Source organism: Melanostigma gelatinosum (genome assembly GCF_949748355.1).
Source record: "Melanostigma gelatinosum genome assembly, chromosome: 2".
In the NCBI taxonomy this organism is placed as follows: Eukaryota; Metazoa; Chordata; class Actinopteri; order Perciformes; family Zoarcidae; genus Melanostigma; species Melanostigma gelatinosum.
In genome coordinates, this window is record NC_136635.1 from 30,975,140 (window position 1) to 30,991,375 (window position 16,236).

The window sequence follows — 16,236 nt, forward strand, 5'->3', positions numbered from 1 at the left end:
GAGAGAAAAAAAGAGGTTTTGTGAGACGGGTCTGACCTGAATCTGTACCACGAATACGACTCTGAAACTAAAGAGAAGAGAGGAAGAAACAAAACAAAACGACAACCTAAGCACAAATTATAGCTTCCTGCTCGATCAAGAACAACTCTCGACTGATGCACCGCTACTAAAACATCTCTTATTCAAATCGTATTGTGATTTACAGTTCAAGTTATCTGAAAGTAATCTTTCGCACATTCAATCAACTTTTCACAAGTTTGTAGAGAAATTATTTATTTATTTAGATGCAGTGACTTAGTTCATATCACATATTCCTGCATTTAAACAATAAAACAAGCATTGCACTCGGATGAAGTTGAACGAGCAACATTTAGACGACAGCTCAAAATCCACAAAACCAAAATGAAAGTTAAGAACATCTGAAACCTTTGGAGGAGAGTCTATGGAGCAGAGCCGGATGGTTGTATGACTTTAGTCAGAGCTGGAGGAAGCTACGCTATGATTGGCCAGTCTCCGTTCGATGGGGCGGGACTTAGCAAAGACTCGGTTATTTATTTAACAAGCTTACAATGGAAGTAGGTCAGGCAGACAGGTAACCACATTGGAACACGATGAACTGATAAGGGCTGGTTTAAGTCGAGCCGGATCCAATGAGGGAGGCAGGTCGGTGATTGGGCGTGGCGGTCAGGTGATGAGGAAAGGAGGTTAGGGCTGAGGTCCAAAAGTCCTTTTTGCATAGGAAGGTTCCTTAACTGAGTGAAATGACCCGAAAGGATCGAAGTGGCCACAGAGTTCACTCGGCAGAACCGAGTGAACTCTGGAGGTTGCAACCTGGTGTGGCCGAGAGGCCAAAACGTAGGAACGAGGAAAATATCTGTACACCTGTAGACAGGGGCCTTAATCTGCTGGAAGATATATGCTGTTGATATCTGAGGAATGTGCGGTTTGGTTCGGGAGGAAGGGATGCTGAGGGAGACGGAGGCCGAAGGGCAGAGTGTCAGTTAGTGTAAAAGATATCTCAAAGTGAGGTGGGACAGTGAAGAGTGAGGATGAGAAGCAGAGAGGAAGAAGGGTCCTTGGCACTGAGCAATATCTTTCTCCCACTGGGCGTCATTACAGACTCAGAGCCTCAGCTTTAAGGACTCCACATGGCCAAACAGCGCTGAGCCGGACACGATCACACTCCGGTGACACTAAGTATTAAAACACATCATTTCTGTGACCTCCAGTCTTTGCCGCTTTGTCACGTCTGTCGATGCTTTCGGTGAGGCCACAGAAGTAGAACAAAGATCGACTTCATAGGCAGCTTTTTAAGGTAAAATAAGGTAAAATAATGATTTCTAGCTCCGCTTTTTAAACGAGACCAATAGTCAACAGCCATGCTAGCCGCTCTGTGAGGCACGGTGGTGGATAACGTCGTAGTTTAAGTTTCAGCATGCTGACATTTAATTAGCACGAATCACAATGTACAGCTGAAGCTGATTGGAATGTCATCAGTCACGGCCACAAACCATGGACTGGTGGTCAACGACGAGACAGATGTTTTTTTTATCCCGTTTGAGTTGTGCCCTGAATTACACACGTGATGTTTGTCAATTTAAAAGAACATTTTTCAAGTCAAGAAAGTCTCCTTTTGCAAAATATTCTTTTAAATTGACATTATGTGTAATTCACGGCACAATTCAAACGGGATCAGAAAAATATTGGTCATTGGCCGTTGACTTTCAGATATCAGGTCACATTAGGGGGCGGGACTTTTGCCATAACCCAATAATTCATGTTTCTCATGACAGTTTAACACAAATGTTGACATTTTGGACAGAAATTGGATTTATATCACTTTTTAAGACCCATTTTTACAGACTGGCTTTCATGTGATGTCGTCTTTTTACTGTTACTGCTTTATTTTATTATTGTTACTAAAATGTATTCATTTGATTTCTTAGTTTGCTCTCATACTGTCTATTGGTTTGATTGTTTCATCTGTTGTACTGTTTTATCAGGGTTTAACTCTTGTCTTAGTTTGTCGTGCTTTGTTGGGCGTGAACTCAGTTTTTAAAGCTGCTGTATAAATAAAGTTAATATTATTATTATTATTATCAAACTGCACCATGACTGGTTAGCGGAGGGATACAACCGCATGGCGGCAATTCCAGTTTCCTTTTTAGAAACAGTGATATTTGTAACCGCTTCAGAAGGCGTCAGATCAGAAAATGGGTCGTTCCGGGATGTATTTTGTAGTTTAATTTGGAGGATTTATTGATGATTGAGGCTGTCAAACTGACTATAAGCCCTGCAGCAATTGGTAAATCACATTAGAAGTATATAAATACATGTAGCAGAGGCAGGGTTGATGTATTTGTATAACAAAGAGCGTGTGAGGTGATTTTCCTCCCTTAGCTCAAATCATTTAAATACATTTCTGCCTTGTTAACTGAGGAGAAAACGACAGTGAACAACAATGCAGTGGCACAGCATGCCTCGTTACATTTGTACAAATCATCTTCCCTGTGTGTGTGTGTGTGTGTGTGTGTGTGTGTGTGTGTGTGTGTGTGTGTCAGAGCGAGGATGAGGAGGTGGCTGGATCTGGGGCCTCGAGCTGCAATACAGTCTGTCTGCTCACACAACACACGCTCTGTAATTGGACTCAGCGGAGCGAGGAGATCCGCCCGCAGGCTTTGGATTATGCTGATATATGGCATACATTGGTAACATTCCTATCTCATATCTGGCTCTGTTGTCAGTACACCAGCAAAGTGTTATAAGGGCGATGGGATAAACGCAGTCGCCCCCCGGAAAAACCCCAACGGAGCATCGGGGACCGACTGTCAAGTCGGAGGCGATCTGACACGAATCAGCTTCGAGCTTGTTGAATTTTATCTTCGGAGACATTTTTTTAAATCAAACAACTCCTCTGGGGCGTAACACACACAATCACAGGGACACACACACGCATTCAAAAGGCTCATTCATCACAGGCAATTTGATTTAGTTTCCCCACCATGTTAGCTCAGAATCAAAAGCAGCATTCTGGGAAACACTCATCAGCACAGATGTGGAGGGTACGGAGTCTCAGATGTGCCAATGTTGCTAAAACGTGAAATCAATCAAAGGTAGTTCAGTTTATAAATACAGTAAACTGAACGATTACAACGGACTGAGAAACATTGATACTGAGACACAGTTTGGCTCCTTATTTCTGATATTTCTAATCTTTTTTAATTCCATATTCTATCTCAACGTATCCTCAAGTTATTTCATTCGTTTTTGTAAATTTTACTTCGAATGTCCAGCAACTCAAGTGATCTTTGCAGCTGGAAAAAAAAACCCTGTAGTGTTTAGGCAACCGAACTACTTGGTCAGGTTTAGGAAAAGATTGTGGTTTTGGGTTCAAAATAACTACGTTCGAAATATTTGGTTGCTTAACAAAATATGTAAATATCATAAACGTTATCCTGCGATAATCCTCCCAAAATAATCTCATTGAATGATCCCATTATCTTTTTGTTGAGGGAACCAGTGCGATGATAACTTCTTGGTTTGGCCTGTAAAAATACATTATCCATGTAGTGAAATATTGGTTATGTTCAGGCAAAAAAAAAAAACTTGGTTAGGGTTAGGAAAAGATTGTGGTTAAAGGTTAAAATAAGTACGGAAGTGGCGCTACTTCGGTACGGAAAATACTTATTTATATACGAATTATAGTGCAATAGTTTTTGTAGGTATAGCTACTAAGAGTGTATGAATACAGCCAGTCCATCGATATATCGAGCTCTTAAAAAGTTCTGCTGTTCATTCTCAGAACATAATAAAACTGTGTTTTTACTGTTTTAACCTCCAATATCATGGGACACAGCTTCATACAGATCAACGAGATCGCTTCCTTTGTACAGATTCCACGATCAGCAGATGGATGTATTTAGTAGTTTAGCTCTTGAAATCATGCTTTAATCACGTCTGATCATAAAATCCTGTGATTGGTTTGTTTGGCGAGACCCGCCTCTTCAGGTGGTCTTGGTTTGTAAATGTTGGTCCGCACCAGGGTTTGATTGACAGTTTTCTCACCGGCTCATACAAATCACATTTACTGGGCAAAAATATCTGACTTAATTCAAACAGTTCTGTTATATTTGTTGCGACTCTCTTTACATCCTGGCAGCAATTAATAAATAAAGAGTTTTGGAGCTAGTGCTGCTACTTTCATTGGAAAAGAGTTGGCAACACTACGCTGGGTTCTTCGGTTGGATCATTTTTATGATTTTGCATCTTCTTCTAGTCCCAAGTCCTACACATCTACGGTGTGGAGTGAAAAATATATGTGAGCACTGTAGCTCATAAGTACAAGCTCTTTTCTTGTAATTAAAATAATATCGTAACTCATAATTAAGATATAAGGTGTATTTCTTCGTCTTTGGTGAACACTTACATTCAAAATCTGATATTCTACCAAGATTTCAATTATAAATATTTGATTCCGCAACCAAAAGTCCCCAAAAGGTCTCTTATAATTATCTATATTCCACACACCTGATACATTGTGAACAAATCAGACTCCTTGTCCTTGATGCTAATATCAGAGAGGCTTCACACGGCGAGCTCTGCAGCTCACGACACAAATCTGAAGCCACCAGGTGTCTGATGTCTGAGCCGCTCGCTCCCCATCACGTCCGGCCTTTCACTTAAAATTCAACTCATGTGGTTGTCCATTCATTTGTGGGAATGAAGGTCTCAGTGTGTGTGTGTGTGTGTGTGTTGTGGCTGTCTTCAGTATTCGCTCGTTGACATGGAATGCAAAGTGTTGCCATAGAAGAGAGAGCAATTGATTTGAGCTCATTATGTGGCTGAGGTGGGCCGTCATTAGTCTCCGGAGGAGGTAATGAGAGCAGAGTGTCTCCTCTACGGAGCTCTGTAAAACCTGGAGGGGTTGTGGACGTTTATGGGCTCTGCAGACGAAAGCTTTATCTTGGGAATAATCTGTTAAAATATATACACATTGCAGACATAAAAATATTAAAAACATAAAAGGCTGATGCCCGGTCCCTAACGCAAGAAAAACTGGTACAAAATCCAATAAAGCTCCACAGAATGAAAGTATTTGTCCTTTTATGGCCGAGGCGCGCTGAAGTATTTGAAAGCTACTTCACTTATTCAGACGACTCCGGAGCTCCAGACTGCAGGTCCAAGGCTGCAGGAGAAGCCGGATCTGGGTCTGTCCACGGTGGACCGGTCTCTGCTGGAGGATCTGGGTCTGTCCACGGTGGACCGGTCTCTGCTGGAGGATCTGGGTCTGTCCACGGTGGACCGGTCTCTGCTGGAGGATCTGGGATTGTCCACGATGGACCGGTCTCTGCTGGAGGATCTGGGTCTGTCCAAGGTGGACCGGTCTCTGCTGGAGGATCTGGGTCTGTCCACGGTGGACCGGTCTCTGCTGGAGGATCTGGGTCTGTCCGCGGTGGACCGGTCTCTGCTGGAGGATCTGGGTCTGTCCACGGTGGACCGGTCTCTGCTGGAGGATCTGGGTCTGTCCACGGTGGACCGGTCTCTGCTGGAGGATCTGGGTTTGTCCACGGTGGACCGGTCTCTGATGGAGTCTGAGCTGAAGGAGGTTCTGGTGAACCTGCATGAGTTCATCTGGTTTCACCAGAATCCGACCCGGTGGCCCCGATGACGAGCATCAAGAACAACTCTATAGAAACAGACCATCTTCTCTCTGACGGTGTCGTTACTGATGATGATCACCGTGTGATTGACAGGTCTCTACCAGAGCCGTATACAGCGTTTCTACGTCACTCCCCGCTTCACAATGACTACGTCCACTTCTTATATACAGTCTGTGGTAAAAGATACTGAATTTAAATTTCATAGAATATTTTTCACCATTGACGATTTATTATATTTCCAGAACAGCTGCAGTCGAGTGATCAGACATGTTTCAGGGATCTAACATCTGGATTTAGTCCGAGGAGCTTCTATCTGTGTTCAATCACACTGAGAGAAATCCATCTGAGAACACACACGCTGGACAATCTCTACCTCCACAGGGGGTTCGGAAAGGGACCAGAATGCAAGGTGGCTTCAGCCAGCATGTTGTTAATAATGTGTGAAATGCAATAACCTCTCCAGTGACATTTGGAAAAAAACAAAAAGCAGCCTCGAACTTATTCTCACCGTCTCCACCTCGACGTGAAGCCCAACCGTGTTCAGATTGACAATAACGGATCCTGTCTAACGATGTAGAAGCAGAGGAGGCGGGGATTTTGAGGGGAAATCGAATAAACCTGCTCCGATTTTCCTGAATTTTGCCACAACATTTAGATTTAGAGTTGATTTACTCTCCAATGAGGATTCCACTGCAAAGAGTTGTGGCTTTTGTGTCTGTGCGTTTTCCCGCAAAAGATCCATTTAGGTGCCCGAGAGACTCGATGACCAGCCGGTCAATAGTTGCTGGACCAGGACTGAGGCTCAGCAGCTTTAGACGCTCCGGTCAGCTCCGATCAGTGTGATGGAGCAGAACGTAGGCCAACAGGCCAACAACGGGCCACAAGGGTTAGTGCAGTATCAGGAAAACCACTATCTGTCTTTGCCAAGTCTTCGCTCGGGGGATTTATTGCTGGTCTCCTGGGAAACCTTTTCCTTTTCCACTGCTCTGTGTTTGGGTTATTTTCCTTGTAAAGATGTAAAGTTGACGCCTCTGTGAGCAGGATGTTCCCCAAACTACAGGTTTTATTTCCTTGCACCCTAATGCACAACTCGCTGCTCTGGTTGGGGAAAGTTCTTTTTCTGGGTGAGAACATGAAAGATGATCTGGGATGTTTGAGTAATACATCAACAATGGTTTAAATGTTTCAATTAAATTTAAGTTTAAGTTTAAAACCGAAGACTGAATATAAGAACCGGACGTAGTCGGTGTGACATCACCCATCGGTTTGTGGACTGTCGTTTTTGAAGCCTCTAGTTTGGCATTTTGGCCGTCGCCATCTTGGATTTTTGCCGTCGCCATGCTGTTGTTGTTTTTTGCAACCGGAGTGAGACCGTGGTAGAGACGCCTTATATGGCTCTATTTGACTCTAAATGGACCATCATTTATTTAATGAACAACATGGATTGTATTTGTTGGTCCTAATCAGCCTCATGAAATGAAGTACTGCTGTCAGACGGAGTTCTTCAATCAGGCCGAGCCATATTGAGCAGTATTTATCGAATCCACGTTGTTCTTGTACCATCCTGGCAAAGTAACGCAGCGCTCAGATGCACCGTGTGTTGTGCGGCGTTCCAGCCGATCTGTCTTTCTTATCATTGAACGCGTTGGCACAGAGCCGGCCTATCAGAGAGCCCCTGGAGAGCAGCTCGGGAGCTCCGTCTTTACTCGATACCGGCAGAGTCGAGCACACTCCACTGACCTTAAGAAAACGTGTGGGATTTTCTTCCTGTATCCGTGTGGTTCTCTGCACATTTTCATGCAGATCAAAAGACATCCTAGAGATATTACTTTTCCACTGATCTGCTTCCATTTAACACAGCCGAAGGGTCCCGACATTCTCTCTATGGGAATCTATTTTAGATATCACAAAAAAGATAACGTGAAAAATGAGAAAGTAAAAGTGGCACAAAACTGCAATAGTCAGCAGGGAATTGACTAAATCTCTCCATTCAAACAGTGATTGTCCAATCAGCAACGATAACCAGAGCATGGCAGGTTTTTAGAGTCTCTCAACATGCCGTTTGTCTTTTCTAAAACCAAATATACAAGAACAAAAGTGTAACTAACTAACTAACTCGCTAAACTCACTTCAAAGCACAATAATCTGTTAAAATAAGTAGGTTTGAAAAAGAGGAAATGAGTCCTGAAATAAGGAAATGAGTCAACTTTTTTGCACTTTACTGTTCCCTCATTTCGAAGTTAATGTTTTTTTTTTGGAAATGTCTGAAATAAAGTCTGTTTAACAGAAGATGAAGAGATTCTAGTTCTCTGATATAAAACAGGTCAGTAAAAACCCGTCTGGTGAACGTAGAAGCTTCTACGTGTCTTAAAGAGTGTAAATGAGACGACTAGACGTCCTCACTAGTCCTCCTTTAGCTTAGTGGCGGAGACGTGAAGTCATGGGACCAACACAACATTTTCCCTTTGTTTCTTTTCCTTCCAGCCTCAACCGGCAGGTTCTATTTCACTTTTGGTAATGGAAACCTTTAAAATTGTTCCTGTGGGATTTCAGGGTTGCACTTTCTCTCAGTGTGTTCCTTCTGTATTTACTCGGTTGTTCAATATCTGCTCCTTTATGAATGTTGACACGTAAAAAAGAGACATTGTTTTCTCCCAAAAATCAACGACAGGGAAAGACAGAGGCTCTCAACAAGATAATAAAAAAATAAATACAACACAAATAATTCCGAAGGATTGCAATATGTGTGACCTGCCAACAATAAACACCAACATCTTGGGTCACGTGCATAAAACTGTAAAGATTCACAACCAAAACTCCATAACATAAATAGTTAAACACAATCTGCTCGGCATCATCATCATCATCATCATCATCAGGGGAGAAAAGACACAAGACGGCCTGGCAAGGGACCCAAGGGAAATATCAGGATCCAACCTGTGAGGGGGAAGGAAAAGGTCGAAAGAGATGAAAATGGAGAGGGGGGGGGGGGGGGAGAGATGATGTGAGAGAAAGGAAGTAAAAGAGTGAGAGAGAGAGAGCGAGAGAGAGGGGGGGGTTCAAGGAGGAATGAGGAGAGAAGAAGAGGAGGAGGAGGAGGAGGTGAGCAGTGACGGCAAAGCTGAAAAATTGCATTTTGATGGAGGCAAATTGAATCAGCTCTGCAATGGAGGCCTGAGGGCAAAGAGACAGATTGAGACGGTCATGACAGCGCTGAGAGATTACTGCCACCTGTGTGTGTGTGTGTGTGTGTGTGTGTGTGTGTGTGTGTGTGTGTGTGTGTGTGTGTGTGTGTGTGTGTGTGTGTGTGTGTGTGTGTGTTGAAGTGATGATTGCCTGCCGTCACTGTCTTCAAGTCTCGGATGAGGATATTTGGGCTCACACTGTGACAGCCACTCCACCCATCTGTGAGGTGAATGAATGAACACACACACACACTAACACCAACACTTTTATGGATTCTCGGCTGAACGTGTCCTAACAGGATTATGTCCGCGAGCAGACAAACGCAGCCAGCACAGGTCTGTCTGAGAGGACTCAAAGTCACATTGAAGAAATTTGGATAAACTCGCTCTCAGCAGTCACGGTATCATCTGCCTCACATTCGTCATCCAACAGAGAAAATACGTCTCCCGGATGTCTTAATTTAAGCGTTGAGGGTTTAATAATACCACATGACGCATGATAAACAGCAGACTGGATGTTTTATGTGGTTTTTTTTCACCGTTTGTCACGTATCGCTTCTGCTGCACCTCAAGGCCGTTTGTTTTTCAGAGCAGCAAGTCACGTTTGCTTGTGGAGCAGCTTTTAAACGCAACAGGAGCCGACCGAAGCAATATAAGGACAAGAAGGAGGATACTGTTTAAACTCTTTAGGGCAGGAGTGTCAAACTCATCTCACTCTGGGCCACATCAGCATCACGGTCCCTCAAAGGGCCGGTTGTAACTGTAAGACTGTATAACTAACTTCTCCCCAACATATTGTTCAATAACTCTCTCTGCATTTGATTATTGTTTGTTCAAGTGTACAAATATTGTACATGCAGTTATATAAATGAAAATGATATTTAAACACATTTCTGTTATTATAACATAAATCATTTTAATTGCGGGTTAAGAAACCCACATTACTCTATCAAAGATCAAACTATTAAAGAAAATAACAAAGACAAATATCAAACACAAGTTCTGACATTAACTTTGTTCAAAGCTGTTTGTTCACCTCTCTGCATCACTAATGTTCCTCCCTGTCGTCGTCCTGTGCATGCAGCTACATCCAAGAGCTGCTCACTGAGAGTCAGGTCTGATGAACATGATAGATGATGTATCCGTGTTGTCTGTGCTTTCATCAACAGTTCATTACAAACACCAGTACCTGCTCGTCTCTTAGCTGCTGTGTTGTTAGATTGCTGCTAGTTCATCAACTCTGCCTGCGATGGTGTTTCTTCACAAACTGACATTTGTAAAAGTCTGTATCTGGTCGGAGCTCTGCTCACATACCTTCAGCATGCACTGGGCTGTAGCTGTGTAAATATATTCTGCTGTGATTGCAGTCTGCCTTTTAATTCTTGGACAATTTGATATTTTTCTTGGAGGCTAAATTTAGCTCCGTGTTTGGTGTCAAAATGCCGACGTGAATTGTATTCCTTCATCACCGACACGCCTCATAACACAGAAGACAGACCCGTTTCTCTCCTTGAAGCACAAACATGTCTTCACTTTCCCATCTTTCATTACATTTTATTCCCTCTGCATCAATTTTTCTCTTCGTGAACATTTTGGGATTATTTGTCGATCTTTTTCAATCGTTGTAAAACCTCTTTTCGGGCTGTTGCCTCTCCTGTCCACCTGCTGTGATAGTTTTAATGTCGGTACACAGACAACATGCTATCTCATGATTTCAACTTTCTATCTCATAATTTCAACCATGGGGATACTTTTATTTTCAAGTCTAACTTTCAATTATTTTTCCAAAAAGAAAAAAAAGAAAAACAGTTTTTTTTTTTTTTTTTCTTTTGCTGGCGGATTCGCGGGGCACATAAAATGACGTGGCGGGCCGGATTCGGCCCGCGGGCCTTGAGTTTGACACATGTGCTTTAGGGGGACATACTGCCTGAAATACAGACATGCACAAAGAGGACCATACACATGCATCGTGTATGGAGAGAAGTACCTTAAAGCTGCATTCTCTCTAGTGTCCACCAGGGGGCGACTCCTCTGCTTGTATAGAAGTCTATGAGAAAATTACTCTACTTCTCTCTTGATTTATTACCTCAGTAAACATTGTAAACATGAGTTTATGTCTCAATCTCTAGTTCCAAGTCTTCTTCAATACAGCATGATGTTCATTTAGTACATTATGGTGGATGCTTTAGGGGCGGGGCTATCTTGTGATTGACAGGCCGCTACCCCGGCATCACTCCTCTGCAGCCCAAATATGGTCACTTCCAATCACTGGTTGAAAAAAAACAAAAATATCCAAGACGGCGACAGCCAAAATGCAGAGCTCGAGGCTTTAAAACCGTAGTCCATTAAGCCAATGGTTCTCTTTGCAGTGATTGGCTCAGAGCAGCTGTCAATCACAGCAATCACAGACTACAACCACAGAGCAAGACTGTTAGAGGTCCGCTCTTGGAGTCGCTTTAGAGAATTATTTGTAATAATTCACACAAAAAAGAAAGAAGCTCCATGATCTCATTGCTTGAATACGGTTCATTTCTACAATAACTAAGACAATAACAGCAGCAGTAAATAACAGCCAGTCCAACTGTCTTATTCATCATTTGTAAACACAGACTTTAACTGTCTTGTTGCCACCGTTACAATCTAAAGTTTCTCAGTTTTACATTATTTGAGGCAGAGTGATCTCAACGATACGTCTGAGATGAATTCTTTCTCAGTAACTTTGAGGAAAGCATTGTTTGTAACTCATCTACATCACAGCATCATTGTCGTTTATCACCATCGACAACAACAACAAGCGCTGGGTTTGTTCTTTCTGCTGTGTGACTGAACCCACTGTGCAGCTATATTTAGTTTGCCAGCCTGCTCCATAAAAACAGACCTGATGATACAACTAGAGCAGCCCACGGTGACAGAGCCCCTTTGCAACCTCAAGCAACGCTCCACGAAGCCCTTGATGTTAATAATAGCAACCCTGAGAACCTGCAAAATAAATTTTCCATCAACATACGCTGCTGTAGAAGATGAAAAAGAAAGCCCAAAATCTATTATTTTATTCTGCAGTATATTAGTGAGCAGAAGGTTAATCTAAAGAACGGCTTTTTTTCTTGAAGTCCTAGTGAAGTGGAAAATATATTGGATTTTGAAGGCGGGATTGATGGGGGTTTGTCCAACTCTCCAAGTCGGAAATCCGACTTCAGGCAGCATTCCAGTGGAAATCTTTGCCTGTGAAGTTGGAATCTCTGACTTAATGTGGAATGCAGCATAACAACAGGTGACGGAGGTGTATGTGGAGCCAACAGTCTTTTGTAGCTCCATTTTGGCTAAACTCTAAGCCCGTCCACTTCTTTGCACTCCATCCAAATGCCACTGGTTTTGATTTAAATCGCTGTCGTTACTGTGCCTCGCTGAATTATTCCGTTTCACTGTGAAATACGTCACGTTACAGAAGCTGAAGAAGGTCTGACTTCCGTTTCTCTGCAACCTTAATTGAGTTTTTGAAATATGCGAGACAGATTGACGATTTATGGCTGCAGGAAGGCAAACTGCTTAGTATGCGAATGCATACGTAAACGGCCTATGGATAAAACACACGACTTGCTGCCATCTGTCTTTTGACAATGAGGGAGTTACGTATGAGATGTGGCTCATATCTCATTTAAAAAAGCAATTTAAGATATTAAAAATATCCTAGATAGATGCACAGATACAGTAATTAAAAATGTAAATACAACAAATCACCATCAAATCAAAAGCAACTCAATGTAGAAATATCTGAAAAGTGCAGGATGGTGGAATGCAGGCCTTGGAGTTGAGATGGAGTGTGAAGAGCTCGTGGATTTCTGTGATGAATAATTAACCGGAGGGAAACCGGGATCCTTTAATGAAACCAGCCTCTTACATCAGAGCCGTGGAGGAGCTCAATCATTCATCAACTTATACTCACGTTTCCACACAGGCTGGGGAAAAGACACTTTGTAAGCATTGTGATATGCAAACACGCACACCGCCACTCAATCAACCAGCCAGCACTGCAGCGCCCCAGAGGATTTTAATGTGGCAGATCGGAAATTTACATTTTTGTTCAGAAATCGTTATTATCTCTAATCTTTGTTTTGATTCTGTATTTTGGTCAATTACCAAAAAGACTATAACTGTGTGGTTAGGCACTAAATAATTCTGAATACCACTTCAATTTCAACAGTTACAGCCAGCTAACCAGCGAGCTAACCAGCTAGCTAACCAGCGAGTTAACTAGCTTCCACTTTTTAAAGTAGCTATACTTAAGATTTTTTCCAGATACGTCGCCACAGACACCCCGTTTGCAATACTTTCATTTGTTGGCCATAAGCTCAATCACATTACCTCCTTTGGCGTTAGATAGTGAGTTAACATACATCTATTTCAATGAGAGTCATTGAAGATTGCCATTTTAATTTGAACTTGTTAGAGTAGCTTCCTAACCTCCATTTTACCAGTGGAATAAGAAATTGAACAGCACAATGTGCTCCAAAGATTGAATGTCGTATCGGAACAGACTGTAGTCACTACAGTATGTAACCCATTCTATGTGGGTGTGTTGAAAAGGGAAACTTAACTTCCTCCCTGAAATTTGTACTTGTACCTCTGACTACTTCTTATCTTTGTTCAGAGCACAAAGAGTTAAAAAAAAAAAAAAATCACTGCAGTGAAATGTCCAGGCAAATAATTCACAGCCGCAGAGACAGACTCTGATCTGAAGGACCAGGCCTGTATTCAACCTTGATTACAGAGGGTCTTTTAGAAAACATGACTGGGTTAAATGATGGTTTCGCCCACTTAATTGTTCTACACGGAATTCCGCCATCTTTATTTCCCCGTGTTTCTCACCCTCTAATTGCTTCCTCACATATCTGTCCACTGTCACCTCATCCATGCATCCCTCCATCGGTCTCTCTGGGAGACACGGAGCTGTAATAAAACAGATCGTCGGGGAGGATGAAGACGTCATGTTGCAGCCTTATTGCCGTATCCCTCTTTCCACAGATGCTGCTTTGTTTGCCTGGAGCTGCCTACGCACCAAGTCACCTTCCATCTGAAGACGAGTCTTAATTTCAACACTGGGGGGAAAAAACTCTGCCGTTTGTGTTGATGATGAAATATTCCTTTATCTGCCTCTTGTGTTTTTCCACATGCTCCACACTAAAATGTTGTATTCTGAGAGATGGCATTTCAAAGGATTTTTGGACTAGCAGTTGCATTTGCAGCAGATGCTTTTCTCACTAATTAATGCCAGTGAAGACAACTCTGACATTCACTCACCAAGAGCAACAGAAACACAAGCTCTTCCCTTTTCCCACACTCACAGATAGAGAGAGCAAGGCACTGTTCATCTCTCTGCTCGGCACATTTACACCGGCTATAGGTTAATTGGCTAATCCCAAGTGGACGGAGGGATTAATGACCACGTAGAGGCAGGCAGATAGTCTGTAAAAGACTGACAGCAAGGGTAGAGGCAGAGATAAAATGGCAATCGGGAAAAAGAAAATGAGGGGGACATTGGGACCAATTTGCCCGTCTTCTCCCATCATTAACTGATAGCTGGGACGGGTCATTAGCCGAGTCTGTCCTGTACGCTGGTCTCATGGTGAAACACCTGCTGAAAGTGGCAGATGGTGGAATTTAAGAGCCCAGAAATAGACGTCCATGAGGGGGAATGGTTGTTAATTCAGCTCCTGCCCTACTTTCAAATCACCAGCGCATATATAAGAAGTGGATGTAGTAGTCGTGACGTCACCCATTGGTTCGGAAACTGCTAATTTGAAGCCTCAAATTTGGCATTTGGCCTTCGCCATCTTGGATTTTGGCCGTTCCCATCTTGCTGTTTTGCAACAAGTGAACGGAAGCGGCATAATTTGGACTGTATAAGAGCAACATATCCTCATACAACGGTTTGTATGATATCTCATGAAAAATCCACAGGTGCACCCAAATAAAATAAAAAGTTATACTATTAATTAAGCTACAGAATTCAGAGCATATGTATTATTCAGCCTGAGCCGGCGGCTAACGGTGCCAACAGCACAAACAATCAACAGCAACATTGCTGACAGAGCTCACAATGTTGACCTGGGGGAGGAAGCGGATGGTGGCCGGACACCTTGGGTCACACTACATCAACAGGTTATACATCCAGCAGCGAAAGGGAACTGCAGTCTGCTGTGGACTACATACCAGACATCCAACCACGGGACACTGAGGTAAATCAGCTGAAAGCTAAATATAACACAGTATATTTGCGTTAAGTAAGTATTTGAAATGTTTGGGGAAAAGAAGTAAATCAGTGCATTCTTCCATCAGAAAACGTGGTCGTGTCTTTGTAATTGGCTCACTAACAAGTGATGTACCCGTCACGTCAATGACAGTTTTTCCATTCCTGATTTTCCACCGCTAATGAGCATTGAAACATTTTTGCAATACTTCGTCATTTTAATCAAATGTCTGGTGTTTCCACTCGTGCCAAGATCCCACTAATTCCCCTCCATCTCATTTTTATCCAAATAAAACTCAACACATACAGCCTTTGATGTGAGCTTCCCAAATTCCTGTGATTAACACCAGACGATGCTGCTCACTAAGTGTACCAATGACCATCACAGAAGATAATAACAGATTGTATTTCTGCTCTAATTTAAGCACCACAAATGAACAATCAGGTGACAGACTGAAGCCTTCCTGTTGATTTGTTCTTTAACCAAACTCATTAGCACAGAGAGACATAATGCACTGTTTTAGGAATTCAATAAGGTTTAATTCAGCGCAAATCAAATAACATGTTATCTTTATTGCAATCGGGTACTCTTCATGCAGTGTCGGGCCGTGCATGTTATACCTGGGCCTTCACTGCTGTCCTGCAGCTGAAACACAGCTACGGTTATTATTTGTTTCGTGTAAAAATGAAGCTCAATACCTACAAATCCACTAACTGCAGAGTGCAGACACATGAATACGCCGAGAGTGTGTCGCCTCTCTTCTCTGACTGCAGCTGGGAATGCTGCGCGAGAGAGTGACCTGTGAGTGCTTTGGGGCGGCGGAGGGGCTCACGGCAGCTCCGCCGCCCCAAAGGATCAGATCTCACATTGATCCCCAGCTCCCGCTGCTCGTTCACGACTGAGTCAAAACACCCGCAGAGTCTCCAACAACACCGGAACAAGTCGCTAGATTTGTCACTAGTAGCTTTTGACAAAAAAAGTCACCATGAGAGTTTGGAAAGTCACCAGATTTAGCGAGAAAGTCGCCAAGTTGGCAACCGACTAAATGTGTCCCCAGAGCAACATTGGACCTAACAATGGTTCCTATCACATATAAAACCAAACAAAAATCCATCTTCAAAAAAACAAGTTGTACAAATAATA